Consider the following 13601-nt stretch of genomic DNA (forward strand, 5'->3'; position numbering starts at 1 on the left):
AATCCCTTGTTTCCTTCAAAACTACTCAAGGACTACCTAAAAGCCTCTTCTAATCCTTCCTTCTGGTCTCTCCAAAAATGTACCTTGTGCTTATTTTGTACACACATACTTCTGGATATGTTGTCTTTCTTTATAAACTATAAACTGCTTAAAGGTAGTCTTCATATCCCCAGAACTTACTTAGCACAGTGTATGCTTGTCACTTCTAAATGTTTGATAGTTGTTTTTCCTTGATAGTATACATTTCCTCATCAGGAGTTCCTTAGACTAGTGAAATCATAGGTCTGGAAGTAACACCCCTATTTGTCATGGAATAAGGATTGGCAGGTTCTGGACACCAGGCTGTGTTGTTTTGCTGTTCTGCCACATGTTTTTTCTGAAGTCTTGGAACTAATTGTCTTCATCCTTTCTAATTGTAAGGTACCTGATTTTTGATATTAGTCTTTTGGTTCGCACAAGCCAAAGGAGCTAGTTATTCTGATGATCCCCACCCATAATAGCTATATTTCCAATGTAGGTCACAGCTGCTTGTGCAACAACCCAGTTGTCATTTCATATAAATTCTTCTACATTACCTTCATTGGGCATAGAAGGCAAAATGATACAGACTCATAGGGGCACGATGGGTTCTCAGCCTAAAAAAAGATGATAAGCAAATCATTTGACCTGTGAGCCCCAAGCTAGAGATTTTTCATACCAGAATACAGCCAGTCAGGAAAAGCCCCGGCTCCTCAGTGCCTCTTGAATGCACCCCAGTTACAGCCATGTTTCAGTCAACAGTAGGGCTCTGTATCCCATGATTAGCAGACTAGAACTAGTTACAGAATGTTTCTACCAACTCTAAGAACAAGGTACTTCCATTATGCATCATCACTCCTTTCCAGAAGCCACTTGGACAGTTGCATCACCCATTACACCTTACCATTATACTTATTTCATCTTTATTCCCATATATAATCCTCATCCTTCCCTACCTAGTGAACCAAAACTTGTAACAAAGTATAAAAAAAGAAAGAGAAATAAAGGAATTCAATGTGACCAACAAGATTGAGGACTAGATATTTTCTCCAGCCCTCAAAAAAAAAAATGCAAAAGAGGCATTATCTGCCATAGGTAGAGCCCAACAAGATAAAATAGTTCATTAACAGTGTAAAATGCTAATCCTTTGTCCCACTCTCACTCTATGTCCCTCCCCCACCAGCCTCCATGTTCCAGTAGAGTACACAAACTATCCCACAAGCTTGTGCTTTTAAACTCAAGATTACCCTCCTACTGCAGTCTCTACTGGTGTTTTCCAACTTTGCCCTTGTTCCAACATCTTGTTGCAATGAGCAACAGACCTCAACAGATTATCTTTGATTTTGGATTATTTATATTTCTAATCTAGAAGAAGAAAAGCAAAAAACAATAACATTTAAAAAATATTATCTCCACGCATATATTGACCTCGAAGAAAGGGTACAAAGAAATAACTTACAGATCACAGGCCTTCCAGAAGAACAATACAAGTTTAAAAATCCAACATTATAATGCAATAATGATCAAATTACAAGAAAACTTCCCCAAACTTCTAAATACAGAAAACAAGGCAGCAATTGAAATAATCCACATATTGCCTCCAACAGACTTAATCAGAAAAATCAACACTGTCTGACAGTTATATGCAATATGAACACATTATTTAATGAAAAGATAGATAAGGAAAAAGAGATCACGATGAGCCAACATGTCTTCATCAGGCTGAAAAGGCAGACACAAAAACTAAACTAATCTTAAACTACACTAAGGAAGAAATAGTATCCAAGACTAAGAAAGTGATGGTCCCACTGTCCTCTGTCCTGGTCAGACCCCATCTGGAGTATTATGTTCAATTCTGTGTGCCCCATTATAGGAAAGAAATTGATAACTTGGAGAATATCCAGAACACAATCAAGATGATGAAGAACTTCAAGTTCATGCCATATGAGAATCACAGAATGGATTTGGAATCAGGAAGAACTAGGTTCAAATGCCACTATTTCTTAGCCCCAGTTTTCTCCTTTGTAAAATAAGGGCCTACCAGGCAGAAAGACATACGTTTTCAAACATAGTCAATATGGGGGGATAGGGGTGGGGGTGGAGTGAAGAAAGAGAAAGGAAGAGAAAGAGAGATTATACTTATTTGTTATAAGAAAGAACTTTGAGGGTGAGGGGAAAGATATAATGAGGAGAGTAGGAAGGAGTGATAATTATACAAATGGAAGAAAAGAACATCAATGAATTATTTTAAAAATTATCAGAGAACAGGAAGTTTATAAGGGGACAAATAAGCAGAGTGTTGGAATTATATTAAATTTGAAATATTTTTTTAAAAATCTAAGCCATACTAGTGGAGACTGATGGTTTTGTATGTAGTCCATTTTTTAAGGTTCTCTCTTTTACATGGAAATGTATTTTGATGTTCAATAGTTCATAATAAGAATAAACAAGTTTTAAAATAGGCTATAAAAATAATGATAGCACCTACTTCCCAGGGTTGAGTTTCAAATGCTATAATGTAAGTAAAGCACTTTGTAAACCTTAAAACTCTCTAAATGTGAACTGTTGTCAGTTGAAGTAACTAGAGACATTAATCCTAGAAAAGAGGACTTACAGAGGACATGATAGCTGTCTTCAAATATTTAAAGGACTTTCAAATGAAAGAGAGACTGGCCTTGTTCTTTTTTACCCAGAAGAACACCACTAGGAGAAATGGGTAGAAAGATAAAGATGAACTTACACTTGACATAAGAAACATTTCTTAAAAATAAGAACTATTCACAAATAGAATGGATTGCCTTGGGTGCAAGTGGATCCTCCCTCACAGGAGTTCTTTAAGTAAAGGCAAGAAATACTCAGAACTTACTCTTTGAGGATGCTATGAGGAGGATTTTTTTTTCCAAATATAATTTGGATGAAATGGCTGCTAAGGCCCTTTATAACTTTGAAATTCTTTGAAGGATAAATCATACCAAGCTAATTTCATTCATTTTTTAGATGATCAACCAACATTTCTTTTTTTAATTTAATTTAATTTAATTGTTTTTACCAATTAGATGTACTAACAAATTTCCACAGAAGTTTTCCTAAGTTATATGATTGAACTTATCTTTCTCCCTTCTCTTCTCTTCCCCCTCCCATGCTGGCAGGCAATTCTATCTGCATTATGCATGTATTATCACAATCAACATTTCTTAAAACATTCAATGCCACATGTATTAAGCACTTGGGCAAAGAAAGGTAAAAATAGTCCCTGTCCTCAAGAAACTAACATTTTAATAGGGAAAACAGCATGCAAACATATACATATGTATGATATCAGGGGTCAGCAACTATGGCTCTCCAGCTATATCTGGCTCCACCTCCTGCTGGGCCAGTCACGCAGAGCCCCAGGATGTGCCCCAGGGGGCCCTTCAGCACCCCCCCCCCCATATTCCAGCACCTTCCGCCTCCATCCTCCTCCTTCCACAGGCGTTTATGGCTCTCACTGCCAAAAAGGTTGCCGACCATTGATATAAGTGGAAATTAAACTCAAAAGGAAAATACTAGCAGTGGGTTGGGCTGGGAAAGGCCTCCAGTAGAAGTCGGGGTTAGGAACTGAGTCCTTAAGGAAGCTAGGGAAACTAAGAAGCAGAGCAGAGTAGAAAGAGTGTTCTAGGCATGGGGGACAGCCCATGCAGTATCCCTAGAACATAGAGTACATGGAAAGGTAAGAGGGAGCCAGTTTGTAAAAGGCTTTAAAAGCACCAAACCAAGGATTTTACATTGAAACCTAGAGGTAGCAAGGAGCCACTGGAATTTGAGTAGGGGCATGACATAATCCTATCCACACTTTAGATTGGAGTGGGAGAGACTTAAGGCAGGAAAACCAGATCAGAGGCCATTGCTAAAGTCCTGGAGATAGGTAGCTATGTGAAGAGAATATATGGTGCCCACACACATACACAGATATATTTATTTATAAATATATATGCATATATATGTGCATACACATACACATATAATCTTGTAAAGGCTAAATTAACAAGGCTAAAAGCAGATATATAGGGGGAACATCAGTGTGAATGACATTGAGGTCGCAAGCCTGGGTGACCATGTCATGGTTGGTGATGCCCTCATTAGTACTAAGGAAGTTCCAAAGAGGGGAGGGTTTGAGGGAAAAGATAATGAACATTCGAACATGTTTTGAACATGTTGAGTTTGAGATGTCCAAAAGGCAGTTGGTGATTTAGAGATAGGAGCTCAGGAGAGAGGTTAGGACTAGATAGATAGATAGATAGATAGATAGATAGATAGATAGATAGGAAAATTATCTACACATAGATGATAACTGAAGCAGGTGAGGTCACTAGGTAAGATATAGTAGAAAGGGGAAAAAAGAAGAAAGCCCAGGAAAGAATGACTCAATTGGTAGATCAAGAAAGTGGCTCTAGGTTTTTTACCTAGATTTTAACCACGTATTTCACAGGGTCTCTTTTAATATCATCTTTGTGGACATGGTATAGAGATCTAGACAAGGCAATCCACTTAAATAATTAAGTTTTATAGTAGCTAAACTATTAATACTTTCATATCAATTTGGAGAGGTCTTTATCAAAATGCCTAGGGTATCTGCCCTTGCCCATGTGCTGTTTGACATTTTTAATGGGTGAATAATATTATTAATAATAATAATTAGCATTTACAAAGCACTTTAAGGTTTGCAAGGCACTTTACAAAATTTTTTTTTCACTTTACAAGTATTATCTCATTTTATCCTTACAACTACTCTGGCAGGTGGGTGCTATTATTATGCCCATTTTATAGATGTAGAAACTGGATCAAGCAAAAGCGAAGTGACTTGGTCAAATACACATAGCTAGTAAATGTCTGAGGGCAGATTTTAACTCGAGATTTCCTGTCTCTGGGCCCAGCATTCTTTTTACTGTACAGTCAGCTGCCCTATGAGTGCATAGGTAAAGATATCAATGACATGCTTATCAAATTTGTAGATGGCACAAAACTCAGAAAGTCACAAAACATGTTGGATAACAGATTAAAGGTCTAAAAAATCTCAATAGGCTAGAATATTGGACCAGATCTAATAAGGGAAATTAAGTAGACCTAAATAGGAACTTTAGGAACTCTCAACAACACCTGCTTTGCAGGCCCTTCATCATAATTTCATTAATGAAATTTTTTGTATAGGGAAAGCTAGCTTAATAGTTGGAGTCAAAGAGAACTGTTTAGGCCTAGACTCTCTCACTGAACCCAATAATCCAGGTCTTGCCTTACTCTGTGAATAATCCATTTACCATTCTTAAACCTTACTATCTTCATCTGTAAAATGGATTAAATCCTACTTGCACTCCATAGCTCACAGGATCCCATATAAAAATATATTCCAGAGTGGAAGAACCCACTAGAGTTCTCATTCCACTAGCACTCCTGAGCATCCAGAGCTACCACCATTTCCCAAGCACGAGAGAGGGGCAGGAAGAGCTGTGTTCAAATTTAGCCTCAGACACTTCCTAGCTATGTTCACTATATTCACTTAACTCCAGTTGCCTAGCCCTTACTGCTCTTCTGCCTTAAAATCGATCAATTCTAAGACAGAAGGTAGGGGTTTAAAAAGAAGAAGACAATATCAATGAAGATATTTAGTGAAGGATACAGTCAAAATGCTATTGAAATGTGAGCCAATTTTGAACAGTTCCAGGTCACAGGATCCTTAATATCTAGAGCTGGAAGGACCCTTAGAGTTCATCTGATTCAACTACTTCTTTATAAGGATGGAGAAATTGTAGCCCAGAGTAGGGCAACAACCTGGCCAAGTCCAGAGTCAGGATTCGAACCTAAATCCTCTGCTTCCAAATTCAGCACTCACTCCATTATGTCCCACTTTTAGCTATCTCTAAGGGGACCAACCTTGAGCTTACTTCTGCATTAATTAACCTTGTTTGGAGACTAACCTCAATCTCTATCATACATACAATTCATCAGGAGATACCAGGTAGCTTTTGCAGATGGGCAGCCCTACCCTGAAAACAGGAAGTCATCAAATTTCATCTAGACTCCATGCTGCTTTTTGATGCAGGCATTTTTTTTCTTTCTTTTCTCCCACCCTCCATCCCCCTATTCTCCTTTGGTAAGGGTGAACAACATGGCCCTCTCTGTCCAAAAAAAAAAGACCAAATAGGTCTCTCTCTGTCCAAAAAAAAGAATATAATAGCTGGCCAGTTCTTCCTGGGCTATGGGGTTTTTTTGGAAAGTAAGTCCTTCTTCCCTGGACATCTGTGGCTGACTTCGGCCATTTCATTTTGGGGCCATGTGCAGCCTATAGAAAGTTCTCCAGTGGTATCTTAGAAGAAGTTTGCTCCTCCAAATGACTTCTTCCTTTTTACTTTGTTCCAGCATTAGTTTAACCCTTCCTGGGGAGAAAAGGGAAAAGGTTTTTTAGTCAAGGTTCCTGATGCCTTTGAGGGCTGTTCACAATGACACAACCACAGTGAAATTCCCCTCACTTGCCCCTTCCTGTCTTTCTTTTTGTATATGAGTTATTAAACAGAGGTTTAAGCCTTTAATCAATCAGTGAGATCCCATAGGATCCAAAAAAGTCTCAATAGACTAGATTATTGGATCAGATCCTTTTTTTTTTTTTAATCCCTTACCTTCTGTCTTGCCATCAGTTCTAAGACAGAAAAGTAGCAAGGGCTAGGCAATCAGGGTTTAGTGACTTGCCCAGGGTCACATAGCTAAGAAGTACTTGAGGACAAATTTGAACCCAGGTCCTCCCAACTCTCTATCCACTGTGCTGCCTAGCCTCCAGAGGCCAAATCTAATCAAAGGAAGTGCAGTAGAGTTAAATGGGAAGTCATAGCACCCACTGAGTACCAGTTATGGACTTTACTAGATCAATTTTGCCTTAGAACCTGCCCCAGGTAAAGATTTAAAAAAAAAAAAAAAAGAAGGCAAAGATTTAAAAGAACTTTTTTCAATAAAAAGCTCAATACTCTAGAATTCTGCAGAGTTTACAGATTATATGCAGACCTTTATCTGGAAAGCAGAACATCTTCTAATAGAGCTGAGAGCGGTTGCTATAAAGAGGCAAGAGACCCAAGAGGCATAAGAGTGAGAGAAGCAGCATCAGGAAGATGAGTTCTAATCTGACCTCAGATACTTACTAGCTTTGTAACTCTAAACAAGTCACTTCTCCTCTGCCTCAATTTCTTCATCTGTAAAATAAGAATAATAATAGCACCTACCTCTTAGAATGGCTGCAAGGATCATATGAGGCAATACAGGGTGTTCTAAAGGTCTTGGGGCAGTTGAAGTTCCTAAACTTAAAACTCTATATTTGTAAAGCTCTTTGCAAACCTAAAAGCATTCTGTAAGTCCTTCTGTTAATATTATTTCCCAGTTTTCTACTCTATAATTTTGGGCAAATCATTCTCAGTCCAATCGTCACAGTTATCTCAAAGAGCCCTTCTATACCTAAGAGTCCTGGATTCTAAGTTAGCTTTGAGGCATGGATTAGAGAAAAAGAAACAAAATTTCTGAAATATGCATTTAATCTGCCTTTAGCTAATTGGTGAGATCAATTTGCTTATTGTTTACCCCCCTGTCAAACTGAGTTATATGCTTATGTCATCAGATTATTCTATAAAATGCTGCTACTCCAGACACCATGGCATCTGAGGTATATGACATCCTGTAAAAAACACTGAATTTGTAATTAAAAGACCATGGTTTGAATGCTGGCTTTACTATCTGTGTCCTTAGGCATCTCATTTCTCTTTGGGCTTCAGTTCCTTCCTCTGTAAATAGGGAGAGACATTGGACTTTTGTTGTTGTTTCATCATGTCTGAGTCTTCATGACCCCATTTGGGGCTCTCTTTATAAAGATACTGGAGTGGTTTGCCATTTCCTTTTCCAGTTCGTTTGACAGATGAGAAAACTGAGGCAAATAGATTAAGTGATTTATCCAGGGTCACACAGCTAGTAAGTGTCTAAGGCTGTATTTGAACTCAAATCTTCCTGACTTCAGACCCAGCACTCACCTTACCACCTAGCTTCCCTGACATTGGACTACATGACCTCTACAGACCCTTCCAGCTCACATTTCTGTGATTGTTTGGAAACTCAGCTAAGGCCCAGGCCTCTGAGCCAGAGCCACTTGAAGGCATATTGGCTGAAGATCTTTCCTGTGACCTCATCCTAGACATCTTCATATTTTGGAATCAGTCACTTTCAGGTGATGTAACTGCTGTGGCAGATCGCAGGATCCCATGGGGAATGGACAAAGATTGGTATCAGCGAATGAGATCTGCCACTTGGCATAGGAGGTGCCATGGTAGAGGCCAATAGCAGCTCCTATGTAAGGCAACAGAAGCACAATAACTCTTGAGCAAGGACTCCAGTTCAGTTTATAAAATTAACAGGCACTTATTGGGTTCCTGCTGTGCCCAAAGACGCTCCACCAAAGTCCTGCCCTGCCATATCACCACATCCCCGAGGTAACCCAGCGTGAGTTCACCTAAGCCTCAGCAGGTCCTACCAGGCCTCTGAGAAGGACCCTGTGATGGGCCCCTGGGTCTAAAAGAGGTACATCATCAAAAGGAGGTGGGATCTGGGGGCCCCCACAATTCAGAAAACCATCTCCTGAGATTTTGGAGCTATTGTAATTTGCTTTGATGGAGACTATATCCACACTGATTGAATGTTTTTAAGTATTGTAGTATGTACAGGACACTATAAGATGTAATCCTTCAGCTCAAGAACAAGGAACCTAGGCCCCAGGGTAGTGAAAAGAGCAGTAGGGCTGATCTTATTCTTAGTCCATCACTTAGTGGATGTGTCACCTTGAGAAAGTCAGGTCGTCTCTTCAAGACTTGGTTTCCTTACCTGTAAAATAAAGATATTTGCACTAACTCAGGGTTTTTGTTTTTATTTTTTAATTTTATAAAAACCCTTACCTTCCATCTTTGAATCAATACTGTGTATTGGCTCCAAGGCAGAAGACTGGTAAGGGTAGGCAATGGGGGTCAAGTGACTTGCCCAGGGTCACACAGCTGGGAATTGTCTGAGGCCAGATTTGAACTTAGGACCTCCCGTCTCTAGGCCTGGCTCTCAATCCACTGAGCTACCCAGCTGCCCCCCAGGTTTTTTTTTTTTTAATAGCACTTTGTTGTCTTTAAAGTACTACAGCAGCAGGAGAAATAATACATGAAGATACATAACCAGGCCCTGTGCTAAGCTCTTTACAAATATTACCCCATTCCCTTAGAGGTAGATGATGTTATAGTCCTCATTTTACAGATGAGGAAACTGAGGCAGGCAAAGGTTAAGTGACTTATCCAGGGTAGCATAACTAGTAAGTGTCTGAGGCCAGATTTAAACTCAAGTCTTCCTAACTCCAAGCCCAGCATTCTGTCCAATTCTATACCTAGCAGCCTCTGCACTGACCCCTTAACTCTAAGTGTGACTTGAACCAAGTCCCTTACCATCCTGATATCTTCATTTCTCATCAGTAAAATGGGCCTAATATTCACCTCCCAGGGGTACTATGAAAATTAATTAGATCAATAAATAAAACCTTGTTAGTGTGTTGAGCAATTTTATGCTATAAAAAAACATGTATGTTGTTGTAGGAGACTGGATTGTTAATTGAGAGAGTGTGTCTCTGCCCCACCCATGAAAAATGTCTGCTAAAGACAATCTTAACAGCATTAGGCATTCCTGGGCCTCCCAAATTCCAGTTTCTCATAAAGACCTTCAGAGCTTGTGGAATGAGGCTACTTCCTCTCCTTCTCTGGGAAGAACCATCCCTCAGTCGTTGTGGAATTTTAGACAGAAATCCCCTGGCTTCATCCCCCAGAAGTATTCTACTTACTGCACCCAAGAAGGTCATCCATCCCACAGGAAATGAAAGCTGGTAAATTCAACCTCAAGTCATGCCCATTGGCATCAGTTCAGGGAGAGCCCAGGGCCTTTGCTCAACTTCCACCTGCCCTCACATGTCCCTGTTTTGGAAAGTTTGATGTAAGATCTTGGGTGAGAGGAAAGGGGAAGAAACCTGAGTCTGCTTTCCCTCAATAAAAATTTTTTTAAACCCTTACCTTCCATCTTGGGGTCAATACTATGAGGCAGAAGAGTGGTAAGGGCTAGGCAATGGGGGTCAAGTGACTTGCCCAGGGTCACACAGCTGGGAAGTGTCTGTGGCCAGATTTGAACCTAGGACCTCCATCTCTAGGCCTGACTCTCAATCCACTGAGCTACCCACCTGCCCCTTCAAATTTTTTTTTTAACAAGGAGTTGGTTGTAGGATGTTTGTAAAAGATGTTCAGTACATAAACCAGATGTTTTAATCATAAAGACTGGCAACACTCCAGAGGTTTAGAACATGCAAACCAATGTAGAGCCCTATGGTTCCCAGGGGCTTAAAAGGAAATAGCTTATAATGCAAGGTGAACTTTGTACATAAATTTCACAGTAAGTCAATATGCATTAATGAAACAGTGAGCCAAGCATTGTGTGAAGTAAGTTCCGATGATCCAAAGACCACCAAATAGGGTCCCTGCCCTTCAGACATTCCCTTTCTAATGGGGAACAAAATATGTATATAACTAGGTACCTAACAAGGTGCATCCAAAGTAGATGGAAGGTAATCTCAGAGGAGAAAGCATTAGTAACTGGGGTGACTGAGAAAAGCCTCTTTCCTTCAGAAAGTAGGATTTAAGCTGAGTCCTGAAGGAAGCCAGAGAAGCTTAAGACAGTACCGGTATTCCAGGCCTGTATGCCAGCCAGTACAAAGGCCCAAAGGTGTGAGATAGAGTGTGTGAGAAATAGCAAGTTGGCCAGTGTCACTACATCATAGAATATATGAGGGAGAAGAAAGTGTAAGAAGACTGGAACCAGAGGAAGGGGCCACATTGTGAAGAACTTCAAATGCCACAGGACCTTCCTCTAGAGATAAGGAAGAGTCCCTGGAGTTTATGGTTGTAATGATATGGTGGAACCTGCACGGAAAATCCTTTTGACAGCTAAATGGAAAATGGATTGGAACAGGGAGAGATTTGAGACCAAAAGAAACCAATGGTGCTAGACTCCAGGCTGTCATTGTACCCTATCAGATAATCATTTTAGCATTCAAAGCCCTTCGCCTAGCTCCTCCTACCTTTTCAGTTCTCTTACACTTTACTCATCCCTATCATCCCCACCTACTTTGAAATCCTGTGACATAGGCCTCCTAGCTATTCTGTCTCCCAACTCTTTGCATTTTTACTGGCTTTCCCCCCTGCTTAGAATACTCCTTCCACATCTCCACATGTCGGCTTCCTTCAAGACCCATCCAAAATCAGACCTCCTAGAGGAAGCCTTTCTCATCTCCATTTTTAGTCCTAGTACCTTCTCTCCTCTTTATTTTTTCTACAGGCTATTTGTACATAGCTGTTTGCAGATTGTTTCCCCCATTAGACTATAATATAAGCTCCTGGAGAGCAGGGACTGCCTTTTGCCTTGCTTTGTACTCCAGTGTTTGGTGCAGGGCCTGACAAACAGGAGGTGCTTAATAAATGCTTGTTGACTGATACAATGAGTGGTGAGTGTACAAAGAAGAGGGTATGTGTTGGTTCTTGGTAATAAATGTTGGAGGTTTTCAAACCTTTGATAATAGCAAGTGTCAGTTGACTCTTTCCTGTCGAAGAGGAAATTTCTGAACCAGGTTCAATGCTGGTTCTTCTATATAGGGTGTCATTTTCATGCCTACCTCCCCCACAAAAGTCATGCTGAAGTCTACTCAGGTAGGCGTGAGATGAGTATATCTAGCTTTAGACTGGTTATTCAGTTGCTGGGTCATGGTGACTGAGCAGGGAAGGAAGAACAACAGACACTCCTGCCTGAGGGATGGGAGAGGGCAAAAAGAGCCAAGTGTCTCCAGATTTTGCAATGTTTTCAGTTCCTAGTGGGGTTCATGGCCAAAGGGGGCTTTAGAGCTCTGTCACCTAGTTTAATCCCCTCATTTTCCGAGTAGAAAACTGAGGCCTAAAGAAATGATTTAACCAGGGTCCCACACAGTTAGTAAGTATTGGAACTTGAAGTCTAAACCTAGCTCCTCTGATGCTAAATCCCGTGCTTTTTCCTCTGCACTGCAGTGAGGAACACTCCTCTCCTTCCCATCAGAGCTCACATATATTGTACACCCTTTCACACTATCTCCCTTCTCTCTCCCCCTAATACAGTGGTCGTGCTTTGGGGACTGCAGAAACATTTCAGTTACGTCCTCATCCTGCTCCCTAGACCACAAACCTGACTATACCTAATGCTAGGTTAATGTTGTTAGGCAAGAGCCAATGAGGTGGGGCTTCCCCCAGGTATTCTGGGTATCTTTCTTGCAGTAATCTAACTATTAATCATCAAATACTTGTTGAACATGAACTCTATATAAGACCCTATGGTGAGAGAGATTAATGATAGCTCCCATTCCTATTATATTTTGTGTTTATAGAAAACTTCATAACAATCCTGGGAAGTTGGTCATGTAAATGACATTATCTCCTTTTTACAGACAAAAATACTGAGACTCAGGGAATATAAGTTACTTGCTCAAGGTTGAATATTCAGTGTCCACTCTAGGATATGAACACAGATCTTCTGACTTTGACCACTGTTCTTTCTTCTACTTTGGATATGAAGTCAGAGGCTTCTCTTATCCCCACTCACAAAATCACCACCCTAGTTTAGTCCCTCATTTCCCTTGTCTAAAACTTTACAATAGCTTAATCAGTCTCCCTGTCTCCGGGCTCTTCTCCTTCCAGCTGCCAAAATTACTTTTCCGAAGTTCAGGTTTACCTAAACCACTCCCTCCTTCTCTTTTTCCTCTGTCTCCTTCCCTCCTTCTCCATTTCTTCCTCTCCCTCTCTTCTCTCTCTCTCTATCCATCTCTGTCTCTATCTCCCTCCCTCCCTCACTCCCTCCCACCCACCACCCCATATATTGTTGAAGTCAGAAACTGTCTCATTTTTGTCTTTATCTCCAGTGCTTAGCATAGTAGTTGGCTGGATAGATGCAGACGTGCACACTAAATAATCCTCATACAAAATAGAACTTGACAAGTGCATAGGAGAAATATAAACAAACTGCTTTGAGAAGAAGGGGATCACAGAGGCTTCCTGGAAGAGGTAGCATGAATATAGGTCTTGTTTTGAAGGATAGGTAGGATTCAGATAGTTTTAGGAGGCGTGCATATGAAACGATAACTAGCAATCCATGGGTAGTATGTGAGAAAGATTAGAAGAAAAATGTGGACAATAAATGTCTGTAGAGTTGAAAGCAGGAGGAATCCTTGTGAGCCGAAGGAGTTTAGGAAGGCTTTCTGGAGGATGTGAAACTTGAGCTGGGCTTGGAGGACACAACAGAATTCAGATCAGTTTAGAGAAAATGAAGACCCAAGATTGCTCACAGACCATGAATCAGTGCTGGTCCCTGACATAGGAGAGGGTAAAGTACTCCACAAGCCCCAGTTGAAAGTCTTTCTCAAATCCAGATTGCATTGTTTTTATAGAAAAAAAATTAACCCCCAAACTCAATTCAACATATCCTTTTGG

This window comes from Gracilinanus agilis, chromosome 1 (genome assembly GCF_016433145.1).
Source record: "Gracilinanus agilis isolate LMUSP501 chromosome 1, AgileGrace, whole genome shotgun sequence".
NCBI lineage: Eukaryota > Metazoa > Chordata > Mammalia > Didelphimorphia > Didelphidae > Gracilinanus > Gracilinanus agilis.